At 49.8% G+C, this 22363-nt stretch overlaps 1 protein-coding gene across 4 annotated transcripts in view; it reads right to left on the reverse strand.

Moving 5' to 3' along the window:
* Positions 1-22363, reverse strand: part of LOC105491293 (interleukin 34) — a 74530-nt gene that overhangs the window by 48813 nt on the left and 3354 nt on the right. The window contains exon 1 of one of the 4 annotated variants that reach the window (XM_071084907.1): positions 14589-14689. The exons of 2 other annotated variants lie outside the window; for them this stretch is intronic. The gene's annotated coding sequence lies outside the window, so the exon portion shown is untranslated. Of the gene's footprint in view, positions 1-14588; positions 14690-22363 lie in introns of those variants that run through there. One more of the 4 variants, XM_011757537.3, reaches the window with a different exon arrangement.

A 22363-nucleotide genomic window follows, 5' to 3' on the forward strand; every position in this document is an offset into this window, starting at 1 on the left:
TGGGTAGAGTTTCGTTTGGGATGATGAAAATGTTCTGGAACTGGATAGCGATGATGATTACACAACACAGTGAATGCACTGATGCGACTGAATTGTACACTTAAAAATGGCTAAAATAGTAAGTTTTATGTTTCATGTATGTATTTACCACAATAAAAAAGTTATTTAAAAATTTGAATCAGGCCGGGCGCGGTGGCTCAAGCCTGTAATCCCAGCATTTTGGGAGGCCGAGACGGGCGGATCACGAGGTCAGGAGATCGAGACCATCCTGGCTAACACGGTGAAACCCCGTCTCTACTAAAAAATACAAAAAACTAGCCGGGCGCGGTGGCGGGCGCCTGTAGTCCCAACTACTCGGGAGGCTGAGGCAGGAGAATGGCGTGAACCTGGGAGGCGGAGCTTGCAGTGAGCTGAGATCCGGCCACTGCACTCCAGCCTGGGCAACAGAGCGAGACTCCGTCTCAAAAAAAAAAAAAAAAAAAATTTGAATCACATAGAAGTGGACACTTGCATTTGATGAGAAAGAGGAAGTTCCTGGGCTCTTCTCAGCCTCGCAAGGGACCTCTTGTCCTCAGAGACTCAGAACAACCTTTCTTCTCATAGGACAGACAGCCTTCCCCTCTCCCAGGGCAAGGCCCTTGGGATCCTTTGCTCCACAGACCCAGGATCTCCACGGGGTCAGATCACCTCTGCAGTCCCCACCCCTCTCCCTGATGACTGACTGGCCTCAGCCCCTTTGCACCTGCTATTTCCAATAAACAAAACACCCTTCTCCCTTCCCCCACCAGCCTAACCCTGGCTCTGAGAGGCCTTGCCCCTCCATCACCAGCAGCAGAACACCCCCAACACACAGAGACATGCACACACACACACACACGCACATGCACGCACACACACACATGCACGCACACACACACATGCACGCACACACACACATGCACGCACACATACACACACACATGCACACGTGCACACAAACCCCCAGGCTCTTTGACTTCAGCCCTTGAGCCACAGGAGGCTGCCAGCCTCTCCGAGGGGCTGGCTTTTTGTGTACCCAGGCCCTCGGTCCCCACTCTTCCTTTAGCCTACTGGAAGTATCCTGCACATCACTTTGTTCCTGGGCACCAGGCCGGGAGCTCCTTATCGGACTTTCCCTAATTCCTTTCTGTCTCCTGACTTTTTGAGTCCAATCTAGACCTGGCACGGCTGATCCACTGCCAGGGATTGGGCTGAACCAGTCCCTTTTGACTAACTCAGAAATGTCCCTAGTGGAGAACAATGGGGAAAATGGAATTCTTGGTGAACAGAGCATCTTTGTTTCAAATGTGTCGGCAGACAGAGGATGGACTGTGAGGACGTCGGCAGACAGAGGATGGACTGTGAGGACTTAGGCAGACACCCACAGGCTGCTGGATGCCTGGTTTTGGTTTCCCCCTCCTGACTTGGGACCTAGAGAGCAAATCATTTTCTTTCTCCAGGCCTCACTTTACCCATCTGAAAAATGGGACTTGAGAAAGTCCTCCTCAAATTCAGTGGGGCCAGTGGTGTAGGGCAAATGGGTGTTTGCGGAGGTCACCACTTGTGAGGACAGTCTTGGGCACACAAGGGCTGTTTGTCTGCAAAGGTTTGTTCCCAGGTTTGGCCTCACATTTTTTTTTTTTTTTTTTTTTTTTTTTTTTTTTTTTTTTGAGACGGAGTCTCACTCTGTGGCCCAGGCTGGAGTGCAGTGGCAAGATGTCGGCTCACTGCAAGCTCCGCCTCCCAGGTTCATGCCATTCTCCTGCCTCAGCCTCCCGAGTAGCTGGGACTACAGGCGCCCGCCACTTCGCCCAGCTAGTTTTTTGTATTTTTTAGTAGAGACGGGGTTTCACTGGGTTAGCCAGGATGGTCTCGATCTCCTGACCTTGTGATCCGCCCGTCTCAGCCTCCCAAAGTGCTGGGATTACAGGCTTGAGCCACCGTGCCCGGCCCACATTTTTATTATTTTGGGTTCAAGTCTTGCTCTTCAAAGGATGCTGGTGGGGGACGTCCCTGCCCCTCCCAGGGCCTGGCTTACAGGCTCTGCTATTCTGGTTCATGGTCAGATTTGCTGTTACATCTTCCAAAGCGATGGGCAACTGTAATTAAATAATCAATCATTCACTCATAGTTTCACGTATTTCTCCTCCACTGGAACATCAGCCCCACTGAATTCCAGGCACCTCAGAGCTTCATTGTGCTAATTAAAGCAATTAATACAGGCAGGCCACAGTCAAGGGCTGGCATGTCTTTTCTGCTAACATGTATCAACAAGGGAAAGAATTGTGGTATGTCCATACGATGGAATCTACTCAGCAATAGAAAGAATCAGGCTGCAATGACGCACACCTGCAATCACAGCCCTTTGGGAGGCTGAAGCAGGAGAATCACTTGAGCCCAGGAGTTCAAGACCAGCCTGGGCAACATGATGAGAATCCATCTCTACAGAAAAAATTTAAAAATTATCTGGGCACGGTGGTGCACACCTGTGTGTAGTCCTAGTTATTCAGGAAGCTGAGGTGGGAGGATCATCTGAGCCCAGGAGGTTGAGGCTACAGTGAGCCAAGATTATGCCACTGTACTCCAGTCTGGGTGACAGTGTGAGACCCTGCCACTAAAAAATAAATAGGCCGGGTGCGTTGACTCACACCTGTAACCCCAGCCCTTTGGGAGGCTGAGGCGGGGGGATCACCTGAGGCCGGGAGTTCGAGACCAGCCTGACCAACATGGAGAAACCCCATCTCTACTAAAAATACAAAATTAGCCGGGCGTGGTGGCACATGGCTGTAGTCCCAGCTACTCAGGAGGCTGAGGCAGGAGAATCGCTTGAACCCGAGAGGTGGAGGTTGCGGTGAGCTGAGATCGTGCCACTGCACTCCAGCCTGGGCAACAAGAGCGAAACTCCATCTCAAAAAAATAATAATAAATACAAAATAAATAAATGGTATATTTATTATGTTGTATCTAAATTTAAACGTGTTTTAGAGTGTTTCTCTTCAAACTAGCTAATCTTCCATCTGGCTGTGAACTGTCTCTTACATTTCCTTGTTTTTGCATTGATTTTTTTAGTCTTTTTTTTCTCCAGTGGAACTACAGCGTGGATGTCAGTCACAGGCCCCAGCTCCCTGGTGGCCACACAGGAGATGCTCATGGAAAAACTAGTAGAATGCGAGAAAAACAGCCGGGACTCCCACTCAGGGCTGGGTTGGAGGACCACAGAGATGGTGCTACCTCATTTCAGCGATGTTTGGGGGCCATGAAACATGTATTCATGCTGGCAATGCCCCCAGGACAAAGCTGAGGCTACCTCCGCTGGAATAAAATAACTACAGGGAAAAAGGATAAGAACAGTAACAACAACAACAGTAATAAAGTCTGCTGGGCACGGTGCACACCTAGTGTCCCAGTCACTTGGGAGACTGAAGCAGGAGGATCCCTTGAGCTCAGGAGTTCAAGATCAGCCTGAGCAACATAAGGAGATCTCATCTCTAAAAATTAATTAATTAATTAATAGTCACTTTATGTCATTTAATCCTCCCTACTACGGCTACCACCCCTCCCCCGACACACACACACACACACACACACACACACACACACACACACATAGACACACACACACATCAATTCCAAAGCTAGGAATTCTCGCTCTCATTTTAATTTCTTTTATTTTTGAGATGGTCTGGCTCTGTGGCCCGGGCCAGAGTGCAGTGGCATGATCACGGCTCACTGCAGGGCTCAAGTGATCTTTCCACCTCAGCCTCCTGAGTAGCTGGGACCACAGGTGTGAGCCACTGCTCCCGGTTCAACCTCATTTTAAAGATAAGGAAACCAAAGCTCAGAGAGTTTGGCAACTTGCCTAAAGCCATGCAGCTGGCAAGCTGGGCAGCAAGTATGAAATCTAGATTGCTCTTGCTGTAACTCTACATTCCCAGCAAGGGTCTGAAAGCAAAGGAAGAGACCACATTCCCCCAGCCCAGCAGTTCTGTGCCGCTCAAAAGCCTGATGGAGAGGCCAAAGGAGCCTGGCCTCCATGGCTCACTGCAACCATGAGGATCTGGCACTGGAGTGGGGAGTCCTGAGTCCGGCAACTTCGGAGTCTCAACACAGGGACTGCACGCCCTACCTTGAATTTGTCAGGGCAGTCCACTCCAGCTGTAGCCCAGAGCTGCTGGGCCTGGAGAGGAGCGATTCCACTTCACCACGGATGGGTTTGCCATCTTTACTTCCTCAAAGGCTGGAAAGTGTGTGGCCCTCGCCCTTTGGTCTCCGTGAGGCCCTCTCTGTCTGGGCTCAGGCTGGGGCTGGCAGCTCAGTTTCCTTGTCTCTGGCCAGGCAGCCAACTGGACAAGGGCATCCTTGGCTCTGCCAGGGCCATGAGAAGGCCCCTTCCAGGTAAGGGAAGATAGCCTTTCATTCCCTCTGTCCCCACCCCACCTGGGGCTGCTGGGAAACCCAGCAGGAGGCTGGCTTCTGATTAAAAAGGGATTGGGACCAGATGACAGTGGCTCACGCCTATAATCCCAGCACTTGGGGAGGCCAAGATAGGCAGATCACTTGAGGTCAGGAGTTCGAGACCAGCCTGGGCAACATGGCGAAACACCATCTCTACTAAAAAAAAAAAGAAATACAAAAATTAACTGGGCGTGGTGGCGCACACCTGTAATCCCAGCTACTTGGGAGAGTGAGGTAGCGGAATCGCTTGAACCCGGAAGGCAGAGGTTGCAGTGAGCCTAGATCTCATATAAGACTTTGTTAAAGAAAGAAAGAGAGAGAGAGAAAGAGAGAAGAAAGAAAGAAAGAAAGAAAGAAAGAAAGAAAGAAAGAAAGAAAGAAAGAAAGAAAGAAAGAAAGAAAGAAAGAAAGAAAGAAAGAAAGAGAGAAAGAAAGAGAGAGAGAGAGAAAGAGAGAGAGAGAGAGAGAGAAAGAAGGAAGGAAGGAAGGAAGGAAGGAAGGAAGGAAGGAAGGAAGGAAGGAAGGAAGGAAGGAAGGGCAGGCAGTTCTTGACATAACAGGGATAAGACAAAGTAATAAACCTAAGAAGTCCTGTTTGCTCATTTCTGCTTGCCAGCAGAATTTCACAAAGCCCCTTGGCTCTCTGACAGCATGCAGCTCTCCAGAAAGATGCTTGAAGACAAAACAGGATACAGCACTTGACCCCCCGCCATCTCTTGCCTGAGTCAGTATATTCCTTAAAACATGCGTGACCCTAGCCTTGCCTTTTGCTGAACATAACATCTTACAAGGTTAGTGATAATACCTCTAATCTATAACCAGATGGACTCTTACACTCAACCTTGATGTGGTTCTACCTTAATGTAACTTCTGAGCAGGACTGATGTGATTTTGCACCTTTGGAACCCCCACTGCCTGTGTATGAGCAATGAACTGAAACCCTGCCTTAGAGCGGTCTGACAGAACTCCTGGACTGCAGGCATCTGTCTATTGTCCTCAGTAAGACTTCTGAATAAAACTAATTTTAATTCTTTAAAAGATTGATGTTTATTTTTTAGTTTATGAGACGGAGTTTCACTCTGTCGCCCAGGCTGGAGTGCAGTGGCGCAATCTTGGCTCACTGAAGCCTCCATGTCCTGGATTCAAGCAGTTCTCCTACCTCAGCTTCCCGTGTAGCTGGGATTATAGGTGTGCACCACCATACCTGGCTAATTTTTTTATTTTTAATAGAGTCGGGGTTTTGCCATGTTGGCCAGGCTGGTCTCAAACCCTTGACCTCAGGTGATCCACCAGCCTTGGCCTCCCAAAGTGCTGGGATTACAGGTGTGAGCCACCGCACCCGGCCAAAAGATTGATTTTTTTTTTTTCTTTCATTGACAGAAGCACCAGGAGCAGTGCAGGTTCTTGAGCAGGGGCGTGGCTTGAGGAAAACATTAGTTTACGAAATACAAATATGCAAGGTGAACTGGAGGCAAAAGCCGGAGGCCAGCATGCCAACCATTCCCTCAAGTCCTGTGATATAGGAGGGTGACCTCTAAGGGGTCGCTGATGGAGGATGGTGTGCCTGGAAGGGCCTGGCAGGAAGTTCTGGGGGGCGGACGGTTTGAGCCATGCCAGGATGGAGAAGCATCCCAGACCCTTTAAGGAACTGCCCCTTTGACCAGGCACGGTGCCTTACGCCTGTAATCCCAGCACCTTGGGAGGCTGAAGCGGGCAGATCACCTGAGGTCAGGAGTTCGAGATCAGCCTGGCCAACTTGGCGAAACCCCGTCTCTACTAAAAATATGAAAAATTAGCCAGGCTTGGTGGCGGGCACCTGTAATCCCAGCTACCAGCTACTTGGGAGGCTAAGGCAGGAGAATCGCTTGAACCCAGGAGGCGGAGGTTACAGTGAGCTGAGATTTCACCATTGCACTTCAGCCTGGGCGACAAGAGCAAAACTCCATCTCAAAAAAAAAAAAAAGAACTGCCCCTCCAAGGCCTGGGCCACCCAGGCATTTCCTGGCCTATTCTGGAGAGGGACAGCTATATAAAGAATCAGATCCTTGACAACAAAATGGGTACCATTTAATAGATGCAGGTACCATTAAATAGATTTAATAGATAACATTGCTCACATTTGTATAGAGTGTCCGTCATCACGTAAGAAAACACATGCCTTTAGGAATTAAAGAGCTGCATTTTGTAAGAGATACATATATTTGAAATGTGTTCATTGATAAAATACTCCAGTCTTTCTGGATTAGTCCTTACTTGGCAATTTGTAATAAGAACTAAAAAACTGGACTAGGAGCAGTGGCTCACACTCGTAACCCCAGAACTTTGAGAGACCAAGGCAGAAGGATCACTTGAGTCCAGGAGATCGAGACCAGCCTGGGCAACATGGAGAGACTCCATCTCTACAATAAAATTAATAATTAGCCAGGCATGGTGGCATGTGCCAGTGGTCCCAGCTACGTGGGAGACTGAGGCAGGAGTATTGCTTGAGCCCAGGAGCTCAAGGCTGCAGGGAGCCATGATAGTGCCACTGGACTACAGCCTGGACAACAGAGCAAGACACTGTTTCAAAAAAAAAAAAAAAAGGAAAAAGCTGGCCAGGCACAGTGGCTCATGCCTGTAATCCCAGCACTTTGGGAGGCTGAGGTGGGTGGATCACCTGAGGTTGAAGTTCGAGACCAGCCTGACCAACATGGAGAAACCCCGTCTCTACTAGAAATACAAAATTAGCCAGGTGTGGTGGCACATGCCTGTAATTCCAGCTTCTAGGGAGGCTGAGGCAGGAGAATCGCTTGAATCTGGGAGGCGAAGGTTGCGGTGAGCCGAAATCGCACCATTGCACTCTAGCCTGGGCAACAATAGCGAAACTCCGTCTCAAAAAATAAAAAAAGAAAAAAGAAAAAGCTAAAAAACTGGCTGAACTCTGTGAAGGGGTAACTTCACTTTAGGAGATGGGCCACTAGGAAATAAGGAAGTCAGTAATGACTCAAAGCAGTGCCACTTGGGAACTATCCCAGAGCGCAACAGAGGAGAAGGGGCTCAGTTCACTAGGAGGGTTAAGCAGCAGGCACCCACCTGAGCTGCTCAAGTGATCTACATACAAACAGGTTGAGCTGGGGACGACCTCTACTGAGTGTGCCTATACCCTGGGTGCTGGGGCCCTGTGGGGGTAACGGAGTATTATGGGTACAAGCACAGATCTGGCTTCAGAGTCCCATCCTCTTCTGCAAAATGAGAATGAGGCTGGGCACGGTGGTTCACGCCTGTAATCCCAACACTTTGGGAGGCCGAGGGACATCACTTAAGACCAGGAGTTTGAGACCAGCCTGGGCAACATAGCCAGACCCTGTCTCTACAAAAACACACAATTTTTTAAATAAAGAGGGAATGAAATTTGCAGTCAGTGGTAAACTGTCATTACTATAAGCATGACACACACAGATAATAGCCGCTCCACCCTCACTGCAACTGGACACAACTATTTTTGGCAGGGTGTGGGGGACAGGTACAGAGAGGCATATGGGTGGCTGCAGGGGCTCCAGTTTCTGAGGCAGTGGTGGTAAATGGGATGCCAGTGTGCCCAATGCCATGTGGAGAAGAGTCACCTCCAGCCTGAGAGGAAGACGCGAGGGGAAGCTGATTTGGCCCAGATCTGCCACACAGATGCCTGCTTTGCAGCAACTCACTCTCCCTGGCTCCATATCACAGCCTGTCATGATCACGGTCCTCTTTGTGCCTCTGGGGATGCCCTAGCGACCTTTCTGGGCAGTCTTAGTCTTGGCACAAATAAATGTTGCTATGGTCTGAATATCTGTGTCTCCGCCAAAATTTATCATCCCAAGATGAGGTATTAGGTAGAGTCCTTGGAAGATGATGAGGTCGTGACGGTGAGCCTTTTGAATGGATTTAGTGCCCTTACAAAACAGACCCCAGAGAGATCCCTCCCCCTCCTGCCGCTGAGGCTACAGCGAAAAGACAGCCACCTAGGACAAGGGCCCGCACCAGACACCGAATCTGTCAGTGCCTTGATCTTGGTCTTCCCAGGCTCTAGAACAAAACACTTCTGTTGTTTACAAGCCTCCCAGTCTATAGAATTTTCTTTTTTCTTTCCTTTTTTTTCTCTTTTTTGTTTGAGACAGGGTGTCACTGTGTCACCCATGCTGGAGAGCAGTGGTGCAATCTCAGCTTGCTACAACCTCTGTCTCCCAGGTTCCAGTGATTCTCCTGTCTCAGCCTCCCGAGTAGCTGAGACTACAGGCACGTGCCACCACACCCAGCTAATTTTTGTATTTTTAGGAGAAACGGAGTTTCGCCATGTTGGCCCAGCTGGTCTTGAACTCTTGACCTCAAATGATCCGCCCACCTCGGCCTTCCAAAGTGCTGGGATTATAGGCGTGAGCCACCACGCCCAGCCGGATTTTCTTATGGCAGCCCAAACAGACTAAAGCAAATCCCATTTCTCCTGAGGTCAGCCAAACAAGGTTAGACTACTCCCCAGAAGAATGTTCCTACGAAACTAGAGAGGAGCCCCAGTGCAGTGGCTCATGTCTGTAATCCCAGCACGGTGGGAGGTTGAAGTGGGAGGATTGCATGAGTCCAGGAGTTCAAGACCAGTCTGGGAAATAAAGTGAGAACCCATCGCTACTAAAAATAAAAATTAGCAGGGCACAGTGGAGCATACCCACGGTCCAGCTACACAAGAGGCTGAGGCAGGAGGATTAACTGACCCAAGGAGGTCAAGGCTGCAGTAAGCCATGTACTCCAGCCAGGGTGACAGAGTGAGATCCTGTCTCAGAAGAATAAGAAGGAGAAGGAGGAGGAGGAAGAAGAAGGAGAAGAAAACTAGAGAGGAAACAAAACTAAGAAACTGAAATGCAGGCCAGGCGCGGTGGCTCACGTCTGTAATCTCAACACTTTGGGAGGCTGAGGCGGGTGGATCACCTGAGGTCAGGAGTTCGAGACCAGTCTGGCCAACATGGCAAAACCCCATTTCTACTAAAAATACCAAAAAAATTAGCTGGGTGTGGTGGCAGGCACCTGTTAGCCCAGCTACTTGGGAGCCTGAGGCAGGACAATTGATTGAACCCGGGAGGCAGAGGTTGCAGTGAGCCGAGATCGCACGACTGCACTCCAGCCTGGACAACGGAGGGAGATGCTATCTCAAAAAAAAAAAAAGAGAGAGAGAGAGAAATTGAAATGCAGCCACCTGGAAATATGAGGGTTTCCCAAGGCCTAGAATATTTGATATGAATCGGCCTAGAGTAGATGGGCAACCTCCCAAAAGCCTCCTCCTCACCTCCTCCTCATCTCCACCCACTGGCTTGGCAAGAAGCCCTCCTTTCCAAAATCTGTTTCCTCTGGCCCTGAGCAGTAGCAGCCCTGCCCCTAGATCTTGGCAGGACCAGTGTGTTCTGCTTGAGCTCTTGAAGAGGAAGAGAGTCCTCCCCCAGAAAGTCCTCTTTGGGCCCTTGACCCTCCCTCAGAGATAATAAGACCTGCCAGGCAGAATTCTTGTGAGGATTAGATATTATGGTCAGTGATGCTAACTGTAATGAATGTAAGCTCAGGGAGAACAGCGCTTCATTTTGTTCTCTGCCCATCTCCTGTGTCTGGCCCATCATAAATGCTCATGACATTTGTTGAATGAATCATAATTATTACTATGAGCTTGAATATACACATACAATCTTTGGAAGGACCCATAAGAACCAGGCATCAGTAACTGTCTTTGGATAGATGAATGGAGGCCTAGGGAATAAGAAGTAGAGGAAGCTACTTTTCACTATAAACCAATCCCTCTCTATTGAATATTTTTACTGTGTGCACTCATCATCTGTTTGAAATTGAAAGCGCAATCCCATTTATATTAGCACCCCAAAAATAAAATTCTTCACTATAAATCTAACAAAATATGCACAAGATCTGTACGAGGAGTACTATACAACCCTGATGAAAGAAAGCAAAGAAGATCTAAATAAATGGAGAGATATTCCATGTTCATGGATAGGACGATTCAATATTGTTAAGATGTTTGTTCTCCCCAACTTTGTAGATTCAATGCAACACAATCAAAATCCCAAAGAGTTATTTTGTGATATCTACAAGGTGATTCTAAAGTTTACGTGGAGTAGCAAAAGACCTAGAAGGACAACACAATGCTTAAAAAGAAGAACAGAATTAGAGAACTGACACTCCCTGACTTCAAGACTTATTTAAAGCTATAGCAATCAAGATAGTGTGGTATTGGTGAAAGAACAGACAAATAGATCAATGGAACAATAGGGAACCAATAATAAACCCACACAAATACAGTCAACTGATCTTTGACAAAGGAGCAAAGGCAATTCAATGGCAAAAGGATAGTCTTTCAAGAAATGGTGCTGGAATGATTGATCATTCACAGGCAAAAAAAATCTAGATACTGCCAGGTGCTCACACCTCTGATGCTAGTGCTCCGAGAGGCTAAAGCAGGAGGACTGCTTGAGGGCAGGAGTCTGAGATCAGGCTGGGCAACACAGCAAGGCCCCATCACAACAAAAAAAAAAAAAAAAGAAAGAAAGAAAAAAATAGCCCAGCATGGTGGCATGTACCCGTGGTCCCAGCTACTAGGGAGGCTGAGGTGGGAGGATCACCTGAGCCCAGAGCTCGAGACTGCCATGAGCCACGATCATGCCACTGCACTCCAGCCTGGACAACAGAGTGAGATCCTGTCTCAAAAACAACAACAACAACAACAAACTAGGTACTAAGAAACATTGATTCTAAGGTCTGACCTTAGACCTTTAACAAAAATGTGTTCAAAATGAAACTTGAACCTAAACATAAAATGCAAAGCTATAAAACTTCTAGAAGATAACATAGGAAGAAAATCTAACTTATCTTGGGCTTGGTGATGTTTTTCTATATACCAAAAGCATGATCCTTGAAATAAAAAATTGACATTAGACTTTATTAAAATTAAAAGCTTCTGTTCTGCAAAAGACACTATTGCTAGGAAAAATGATAAAATATTTGCAAAAGACATATTGATAAAGACCTTGTATCTAAAACATACAAAAAAACTCTTAAAACTCAACAATAACACTGGGCGCGGTGGCTCACGCCTGTAATCCCAGCACTTTGGGAGGCCGAGGCGGGCGGATCACAAGGTCAAGAGATCGAGACCACGGTGAAACCCCGTCTCTACTAAAACATACAAAAAATTAGTGAGGTGCTGTGGCGGGCACCTGTAGTCCCAGCTAGTCCGGACGCTGAGGCAGGAGAATGGCGTGAATCCAGGAGACAGAGCTTGCAGTGAGCCGAGATCACGCCACTGCACTCCAGCCTGGGGGACAGAGCAAGACTCCGTCTCAAAAAAAAAAAAAAAACTCAACAATAAGAAAACAAACAACCCAGTTAAAAAATGGACAATAGGGCCGGGCACAGCAGCTCATGCCTGTAATCCAAACACTTTGGGAGGCTGACACAGGAGGATCGCTTGAGGCCAGGAGTTTAAGACCAGCCTGGCCAATATGGTAAAACCCCGTCTCTATTTATCAAAAAAATAAAAAGAATAAAACTGTGTGTTTAAGAAAAATTTAAAAATAGGGCCTGGCGCCATGGCTCACGCCTGTAATCCCAGTACTTTGGGAGGCCGAGGTGGGCAGATCATTAAGTCAGGAGTTCAAGACCAGCCTGACCAACATGGTGAAACCCCGTCTCTACTAAAAAATACAAAAATTAGCCGGGCATGGTGGCACGTGCCTGTAATCCCAGCTACTCAGGAGGCTGAAGCAGGAGAATCACTTGCACCCAGGAGGCAGAGGCTGCAGTGAGCCAAGATCGCGCCACTGCACTCCAGCCTAGGCAACAGAGTGAGACTCCATCTCAAAAAAAAAAAAGAAAGAAAGAAAAAGAAAAAATAAACCAATAAATAAATAAAACTGCTTTCTAAAAGTCTACTGATTTTTTTAAGGAAGTTTAAAAGCTATTTTTAAAATAATTATTCTCCAACTGGTATAGGCTTTGCAGGCAGAGAGCCCAGGATTCAAGTCTCAGAGCCCTGAGCCTGCCACGCTTCCTCCTCTGGGGTTTACAGCCACACCTTCCAGGGTCGGGTTAAGGGTCCCAGAACTCTGTCACAGCAGCACAAGAGTCAAAAGTTATGTTGCCACCTGATTCTCATAGGCAGAGAGACGAGGGGCCTTCTATTACACCTCAGGAGGCGGTCGGGGTGGGGTGCACTGGGGAGAGGAACGAGGGCAAGTAGAACAGGAGGCACCCGCTCCAGTGACATCATCCAACAAAGGTTTCCTGCCTGTGAGGAGACATTGGAAAGCGCCTGGCCCCAGCCCAGCCTCAGCCGGGCCAGTGGGTCTGCTGGCCTTTGGTGCATTGCATGACTATACTGGGGTCTGGGAAGCCAGAGGCAGGGCTATGGAGTGATCCAGTGTAGTAGAGACAAGAATGAGCCCGGAGCAGGTCGTGGGGGAGTAGAAGGATCACCACCTCCCTGCTGCCCCTGTGCCCCTTCCCACTGTGGAAACTTGGAGGAGACCCTAAGCAGCTTCTTCATCACTACCTAGTACTACCGGGGCCCTACCCAGGACGGTGGTGAGAAGAGAAAGATCAAATGCACTTTGCTCCTCCAAGCCTCAAGGAGCACAAACGTCACTGCCATGGGACCCAGCCCAGTCCCAGCACGGAGCCTCAGGGCCACAGCAGGGGGAGGGGAGAAGCCGGGCTCCTAGGCATGACTCAAACTCTCCGATCCTCAGTTTCCTCATCTGCAGTATGGGAATATCAGCTGCACGTCACAGGCTGGGCCCTGTAAGAATCCGGGGAGACGGTGCCTGTATAATAGGGCTCAGCACCCTGCCTGGCACAGAGGTAAATGACAGCTCCCGGTGCCTTCACACAAGGTGACCGCCACCCACGCTAACAGGGGCGGGGTGGGAGGACGGTGAGGGCCATTTTTTTTTTTTTTAAGATACAGGATCTCACTCCACTACTCAGGCTGGAGTGCAGTGGTGTGATCATGGCTCACTGAAGCCTCAACCTCCTGGGCTCAAGCGATCCTCCCACCTCAGCCTCCTGAGTAGCTGGGACTATAGGTACATGACACCACACCCAGCTAACTGGGTCATTCTGGATAAACTGCTGTCCCTGCCAGAGTCACCCTCTGTCCTAGCTATAAGTGTGGTGGTCATCCTGCCTCAGCTCTGGGGACAAAGGAGGGCACTGGATCACTGCCATCAGGAATGGTGTTTATGGCCTATCAGGGGCCAGGCTGCCGTTGGACAAATTGAATCATGTGGACAAGGTCTTGGCACCCAGAGAGCTGAGTTGGAAAACACAATTGCACAAAAGGCAAAATCAGCTCAACGGCTATGGAACAGACTTTGAGGCCTGGAAGAGAGTTATTAGGAGTGTCTCATTGAATGGCAGGAGAAGGAAGGTGTTGAGTGACACGGAGCCTGGCTCTCCCAGTCTCGGTCGGCATGGTCCCCACAGTGCTGTCCTGAGACCCCGGAGACCCGAGCAGGCTGGGGCCGGCTCTGGCTCCACAGAGCAGCCAGCGCTGACAGTGTGAAGGCAGCCAGAGGGACGGGCAGCGCACCAGCGGCGGGAAGGGTACAGCAGCTACATCTGTACTGTGGGGGTGGGAGTGCACCCCTGACCCCAGGAACTGGCTGCCAGGGGCTGGCACAGGGGGCAGGGAGAGGCCAGCTTGTGGGGGGACGGGTTTGGGAGACTACCACCCAGGATGGAGGGCTCAAGCTGGACTGCCTGGGTTCGAATCGCAGCAACGCCAGCTGCTGGCTAACCTTGGGCAGGTGACTTAACCTCCGAGCCTTGGTTCCCAGGTGTTGACAGCCCCTACCGCACAGGGCTGTGGTGAGGATCTGAGATCAAGCCTGTTCAGCTTAACACAGCGCCTGGCCCAGTGGAAACAGCACCAGGTACTTCTGTGCTATTGGGCTAGACCTAGCACAAGCCTCCCAGCTGGCTGCCCCTCCCTCTGACCCGAGCACCGCCTTTACACTGGCTTGTTATATACACTTTTTGTCTGGACTGGGTCACATCAGAGAGGTGCACAGCCTCGGCTCCACCCCCACCTCGCACAGGCACCTCCTTACCTGCCTCCACTAATGGGGAGCTCCCCACTTCACAAAGCAGCCTCTGTTCCTCATGCAGACATCTCTGATCATGAGTTCTCTAGGGTGAGCCCAAACCTCCTCCCTACAACTGCCCCTCAGCGGGAGTGATTTTTCTGCCAGGGACTTTCCAATGTCTGGAATCTGCCCATCCCACACATGCTAGGAATCCCCCAAGCAGGGCCCCATCAAGGCTCCAGGAAGGGTTCCCTGAACCCCAGCCCTCTCCCTCCGTGAGGAGCTTCTGCGGAATGGAGTAATGACTTCCACAGGAACACGGACGCCCCTCCCCTGCGTGGGTCCGTCCAGCTCTCTGGCAACACCTCCCTGAAGGCAGAAAGCCTTGGATTCCCGCAGACCTGATGCTAATAACACAATTCACATGCGTTGCCTCATCCAGTCCTCACCAACCCTGTAAAGGACCTACTATTTTTTCCCTTGTTTTTAAAAATCATGGTAAGGCCGGGTGCGGTGGCTCATGCCTGTAATCCCAACATTTTGGGAGGCCAAGGCAGGCGGATCATTTGAGGTCAGAAGTTCAAGACCAGCCTGGCCAACATGGTGAAACCCCATCTCTACTAAAAATACAAAAATTAGCCGGGCGTGGTGGTGGGCGCCTGTAGTCCCAGCTACTCAGGAGGCTGAGGCAAGAGAATCACTTGAACCCAGTAGGCAGAGGTTGCAGTGAACCGAGGTCGCACCACTGCACTCCACCCTGGGCAACAAGAGCGAAATTCTGTCTCAAAAAAAAAAAAAAAAGGTAAAAAAAACCCCACAAAAGGTAAAATGTACCACTGCTATAAAAAAAAATGAGATCACGTCTTTTGCAGGAACATGGATGGAGCTGGAGGCCATTATCCTCAGCAAAGTAGCACAGAGCAGAAAACCAAATACTGCAAAAGTGGAAGCTAAATAATGAGAACTCAGAGACATACAGAGGGGACAACAGACACTGGGGTCTGAGGATGGAGGGTGGGAGGAGGGAAAGGAGCAGAAAAGATGACTGCTGGATAGTGGGCTTAATTCATGGGTGATGAAATAATCTGTACAACAAATCCCGATGACATGAGTTGGCCTGTGTAACAAACCTGCATGTGTACCCCTGAACCTAAAATAAAAGTTAAAAAAGATTTGACCAACTCAACTTTTTTTTTTTTTTTCCGTGAAATAGAGTCTCACTCTGTTTCCTGTTGCCCAGGCTGGAGTGCAGTGGCATGATGTTGGTTCACTGCAACCTCCACCTCCCGGGTTCAAGCAATTCTCCTGCCTCAGCCTCCCAAGTAGCTGGGATTACAGGCACCCGCCACCACTCTCGGCTAGCATTTTTTTTCCAGTGGCATTAAATACATTTCTATTATTGTGTTACCATCACCACCATCCATTTCCAGAACTTTTCATCTTATAACACCAAAACTTTATATCCATTCCTCCTTCCCCACCCCCAGCCCCTGGCAACCACCATAGAAACATTCTACTTTCTGTTTCTATGAATCTGGCTACTCTAGCCCCTTACATAAGTAGAATCATACAGTATTTATCTTTTGTGCTTGGCTAATTTCACTGAACATGATTTCCCCAAAGTTCATTCATGTTGTAGCATGTGTCAGAATTCCCTTCCTTCATAAGGCTGAATCATACCACATTGTGTATATTTATGGCACTTTTTTTTCCATTCATCTGTTCATGAACACTTGAATTGCTTCTACCTTTTTAGCTACTGTGATTGGTGCTGCTATGAACATGGGTGTGCAAATATCTGTTTGAGACTCTGTTTTTAGTTCTTTTCGGTATATATCCAGAAGTGGGATTGCTAGATTGTATGGTGATTCTATCTTTAATTTTTTTTTTTTTTTTTTTTTGAAATGAAGTTTCATTCTTGTTGCCTAGGCTTAGAGTGAAATGGTGTAATCTCAGCTCACTGCAAACTCCACCTCCCAGGTTCAAGTGATTCTCCTGCCTCAGCCTCCTGAGTAACTGAGATTACAGGCATGTGCCTGGCTAATATTTGTATTTTTAGTAGATATGGGGTTTCGCCACACTGGCCAGGCTGGTCTTGGGTCTTGAACTCCTGACCTTCAGGTGATCCACCCACCTCAGCTTTGGGACTACAGGCATGAGCCACCACACCTGGCCTCCATTTGTTAATTTTTTCAGGAACCACTAAACTAGTTTCCACAGCAGCTGTACCAATTAACATCCCCACCAACTGTGCTCAAGGTGCCAGTTCCTCCACATCCCACCAACACATATTGTTTTCTGTTTGTTTTTGAGACAGGGTCTCACACTCTGTCACCCAGGCTGGAATGCAGTGGCATGACCTCTGCTCACTGAAACCTCTGCCTCCTGGGTTCAAGTGATTCTTATTCCTCAGCCTTCTGAGTAACTGGGACTACAGGCGTGCACCACCACGCCCCACTAATTTTTGTATTTTTAGTGGAGCCAGGATCTCGCCATGTTGGCCAGGCTGGTCTCGAACTCCTGGCCTCAAGTGATTCGCTCACCTCGGCCTCCCAAAGTGCTGAGATTACAGGCATGAGCCACCACGCCCGGCCATTTTCTGGCTTTTTTTTTTTCGATAGCAGCCATCCTGAAGGGTGTGGGGTAGTGTATTACAGGGAGATTCCGTATTTTTCCCCTTTTTAAGCTTAGGAAAGTAGGACTGGAGAGGCATGGTGACTCTGCCAAGGTCCCATAGGCAGCAGGTGGCAGAGCTGGGATTCAAACTCAGCACTGTCGGCTGGGTGCGGTGGCTCATGCCTGTAATCCCAGCACTTTGGGAGGCCGAGGCGGGCAGATCACGAGGTCAGGAGATCGAGACCATCCTGGTTAACACAGTGAAACCCCGTCTCTACTAAAAATGCAAAAAATTAGCTGGGCGTGGTGGTGGGTGTCTGTAGTCCCAGCTACTCGGGAGGCTGAGACAGGAGAATGGTGTGAACACAGGAGGCAGAGCTTGCAGTGAGCCAAGATCGCGCCACTGCACTCCAGCCTGGGTGACAGAGCAAGAATCCATCTCAAAAAACAAACAATCAAACAAACAAACAAAAAAACTCAGCATGGTCTGCGGCTGTGTGGTGCTCTCAGCAGCCCCCATCCCCACAAATCCTTGCTGTGTCACTGCTCCGTGGCCGCCCTAGGGCCTCCAGCATTGATCTCCACCCAGGGCCTGGCCAGGGAGAAGGCAGTGACCCCGAAGAAGACCATCCCTGAGAGTTGCAAGACTGACCCCAGCCCCTGGGTCCCCCTGACCTAGTTGACCCTGACACTAGCTAGCATTCTGGGAGGGGCCTCCATCTCACGCAGGCAGGAGCAAGGCCCCAGGGCTAGCTCGGCAGCCGCCAAATGAGCCGGCAACATCTTGGATTATCTTGCAGGAGAGCAGGGGGCCCGCCAGCAAGGTGACCAAACCAGGTGGCCGCCACAGGTGGACCAGGGCACAGCCCATCTGGGGTCACATCTTATCACTGCCACCTCCCGCCTGTGTGACCATGGGCAAGCTGGGAGACTTCCCTATGCCTCGATTTCTTCATCTGTAAAACGGGGGAGAGTCAGTTGCACCTTGCAAGGAGCTGTGAGCATTCAGTGAGCAGCAGACACACATGCCAGGCTGGAGGGCAGGCCCAGGACGGTGCCTGCCATTCCTCCGTACCCCACATCTACCCCACGTCACTCTACCCTTCACCATGGGAGGGGGTGGCAGAGCCTTAGGATTAAGGCTCCTCTGAGTGGTGACACATTTTTTTTTGTTTGGTTTGGTTTGAGGCTGGGTCTTGCTCTGTCACCCAGGCTGGAGTGCAGTGGCACAAACACAGCTCACTGCAGCCTCAACCTCCAGGACTCAAGCCTCCGAGGTAGCTGGGACTACAGGCACACAAACCACCAGTTAGAAAAGTCTTTCCATGTTGCCCAGGCTGATCTCCAACTCCTGGACTCAAGTGATCCGTCTCTGCTTCCCAAAGTGCTGGATTACAGATGTGAGCCACCAGGCCTGGCCTTGAAGGGATTTTTGTACACCCATGTTTGTAGAAGCGTTATTCACAATAGCCAAGAGATGGAAGCAACCCAAGTGTCTGTCGACAGGTAAATAGATAAACAAAATACGGTATATATACATACACATTCAGCCTTAAAAACAAGGAGGCCGGGGCCGGGAGTGGCGGCTCACGCCTGTAATCCCAGCACTTTGGGAGGCCTAGCCTGGTGGATCACGAGGTCGGGAGATTGAGACTATCCTGGCTAACACTGGGCGACAGAGCGAGACTCCGTCTCAAAACAAAACAAAACAAAACAAAACAAAACAAAAAACAAGGAGGCCAGATGCAGTGGCTCACGCCTGTAATCCCAGCACTTTCAGAGGCTGAAGTGGGACGACTGCTTGAGCCCAGGAGTTCAAGACCAGCCTGTGAAACATAGGGAGACCTTGTCTCTAAAAAAAAACAGTCTCCCTCTGTCACCCAGGCTGGAGTACAGTGGCACAATATCAGTTCACTGCAACCTCCGCCTCCCGGGTTCAAACAATTCTCCTGCCTCAGCCTCCTGAGTAGCTGGGACTACAGGTGCGCACCACCAGGCCTGGCTAATTTTTGTATTTTTAGTAGAGACAAGGTTTCATCATGTTGGCCAAGATGGTCTCAATCTCCTGACCTCATGATCCATCTGCCTCGGCCTCCCAAAGTGCTGGGATTACAGGCGTGAGCCACCACGCCCAGCCTCAAAAAAAATTTTTTTTAATTGACCAGGTATGGTAGCACGAGGCTGTGGTCTTAGCAACCTGGGAAGCTGAGGTGGGAGAATAGTTTGAGCCTGCAGTGAGCTGTGTTTGTACCACTGCACTCCAGCCTGGATGACAGAGCAGGACTCCTTGAGGACATTATGCTAAGGGCAATGAGCCAGTCACAAAAAGACAAATATTGTATGATTATGATTCCACTTACAAGAGGCACTTACAGCAGTGAAACTCACGAAGACAGATATCTGAAAGGTGGTACCCAGAGGTGGGGGGAGGGAAATGGGGGAGTTTGGGGAGTCATTTAATAGACAGTTTCTGTTTGATGTACCATCTGTGGTACAACAACATGGATTTTCTTAATGCTAGTGAACTGTACCCTTAAAAATAATTAAGATGATCAGGCACGGTGGCTCACACCTGTATACACAGCACTTTGAGATGCCAAAGCGGGCAGATTGCCTGAGGTCAGGAGTTCGAGACCAACCTGGCCAACATGGTGAAACCCTGTCTCTACTAAAAATACAAAAATTAGCCGGGTGTGGTGGCAGGAGTCTGTAATCTCAGCTACTCCAGAGACTGAGGCAAGAGAATTGCTTGAACCAAGGAGGCAGAGGTTGCAATGAGCCAAGATCGTGCCATTGCACTCTAGCTTCAGTGACAGAGCAAGGCTCTGTCTCAAAAAAAAAAAAAAAAAAAAGAGAGAGAGAGAGAAAGCAGGAAGACAAGGAAACAGCAAAGTGCTGGTTCTTGGGAAAGGGAGAAAGGAATAATTGAGAAGATGCCTGGGTGACAAAGCCAAAGGGCAGCTGGGACTTGGTGGTGGAGTCCTGGCCAGAGCGTGGACTTTCTCATGCTGGAGAGGCATGAGCACTGCAGCAGAGCGCTGACTTTTCCCAGGGGCTGCTGGGAAGTCCACATCTCTTTGGCCTTTCCAATTCGTCATTTTGGCCTGAACCTTTCTAGCTATAGGCAAGTCTCAACCCATCCACATCCCCCGACGTGGAGAGGACCCCAAGGGGAAAGCCTGGCTGTTTTCCAGGCGTGCTGGGATGCACGGACGGAGCTCTCCAGGCAGCCCCTGGGAAGCTCAGGAAGCAGGTTCCCAGGCCAGTTGCAGCCCAGGTCCCAGAGGACACTGCCCTTTACTTATGAGACGTGGCCCTCATACGCAAGCATGCATGACAGCTGGAGCCCAGAACCGCCCCAGGATTGTCCCACATCTGGAAACCACAGTTCTCAGACTTCCATGGAGTCTCTCTCAAGGTCAAAGCGCCACACTGCCCACCTGGGACAAGATGTGTCTCCCTCCTACGGCCGGGTCAGGGAAGGCCACAGGACAGTATTGCCTTGGGGGCAGGGGAAGGGGAGCCGTGGCCTCCAGAAACATTGTACAGAACCCCTAGAAGGAAAGAGCTATAAGAAGCCTAATTGCGCTGTCGGCCTTAGCGCCATTTTCTTGGAAACCTCTGCGCCATGAGAGCCAAGTGGAGGAAGAAGTGAATGCGCAGGCTGAGGCACAAAAGAAGAAAGATGAGGCAGAGGTACAAGTAAGCTGCTAGCTTGTTGCACCGTGGAGGCCACAGGAGCAGCAACATGGAACGCCAGGCGCTGGGGATGCTGGTACAAGCTGTGGGACTGCATGCTACTGTCTGGAGCTTGTCTCAATGGATCTAGAACTTCATCGCCCTCTGATCGCCGATCACCTCTGAGACCCACCTTGCTCATAAACAAAAACTGCCCATGTTGGTCCTCTGCCCTGGACTTGTGACATTCTGGACTATTTCTGTGTTTATTTGTGGCCGAGCGTAACAACCATATAATAAATCACCTCTTCCTCTTTTAGCTGAAGAATTAAAAAAAAAAAAGAAGCCTAATTGCCCTGGACCAGGCGCCGGTAATCCCAGCACTTTGGGAGGTTGAGGTGGGTGGATCACTTGAGGTCAGGAGTTCGAGATCAGCCTGGCCAACATGGTGAAACCCCAACTCTACTAAAGATACAAAAATTAGCCAGGCATGGTGGCACGCACCTGTAATCCCAGCTACTCAGGAGGCTGAGGCATGAGAACCGTTGAACCCAGGAGGCAGAGATCTGAGATCACACCACTGCACCGCAGTGAGCTGAGATCACGCCACTGCACTGCAGCCTGGGAAACAGAGTCCTCCTCTGAGGCAAGAAGGAAAGATCTACATGCTCTGGTGGTGGGGCTGGGACCAGAACCCAGCACCAGGGCCCCAACTCCCAGGCCAGGCTTGCCTGACCCAGGCCTGTCCTGAGAACCCCTCTCTTTGCAGTTATTTATTTATTTATTTATTTATTTTTATTTTATTTTTTTTTTTTTTTGAGACGGAGTCTTGCTCTGTCGCCTGGGCTGGAGTGCAGTGGCCGAATCTCTCAGCTCACTGCAAGCTCCGCCTCCCGGGTTCACGCCATTCTCCTGCCTCAGCCTCCCGAGTAGCTGGGACTACAGGCGCCCGCCACCTCGCCCGGCTAGTTTTTTTTTTGTATTTTTTTAGTAGAGACGGGGTTTCACCGTGTTAGCCAGGATGGTCTCGATCTCCTGACCTCGTGATCCGCCCGTCTCGGCCTCCCAAAGTGCTGGGATTACAGGCTTGAGCCACCGCGCCTGGCCTGCAGTTATTTATTTTGAGTACAATTAGGGCCCCTGAGATGCAGGGGAAGGCTGGAGGCACACCAGGCCACCAACGACATCAGCTGCCAACACTAGCTTCGTCCCTCGAAGCTGCCAGAACAGGCATCTCAAAACCTGCTTAAATCCCCTCATCATTGCGAGGCGCGGTGGATCATGCCTGTAATCCCAGCACTTTGGGAGGCTGAGGCAGGTGAATCAGTTGAGGTCAGGAGTTCAAGACCAGCCTGGGTAACATGGAAACCCCCATCTCTACTAAAAATACAAAAATTAGCCAGGCGTGGTGGCGCGTGCCTGTAGTCCCAGCTACTCAGGAGGCTGAGGCAGGAGAATCACTTGAACCCAGGAGGCAGAGATTGCAGTGAGCTGAGATCGGGACA

Source organism: Macaca nemestrina, chromosome 18, assembly GCF_043159975.1.
Source record: "Macaca nemestrina isolate mMacNem1 chromosome 18, mMacNem.hap1, whole genome shotgun sequence".
NCBI classification, from domain to species: Eukaryota; Metazoa; Chordata; class Mammalia; order Primates; family Cercopithecidae; genus Macaca; species Macaca nemestrina.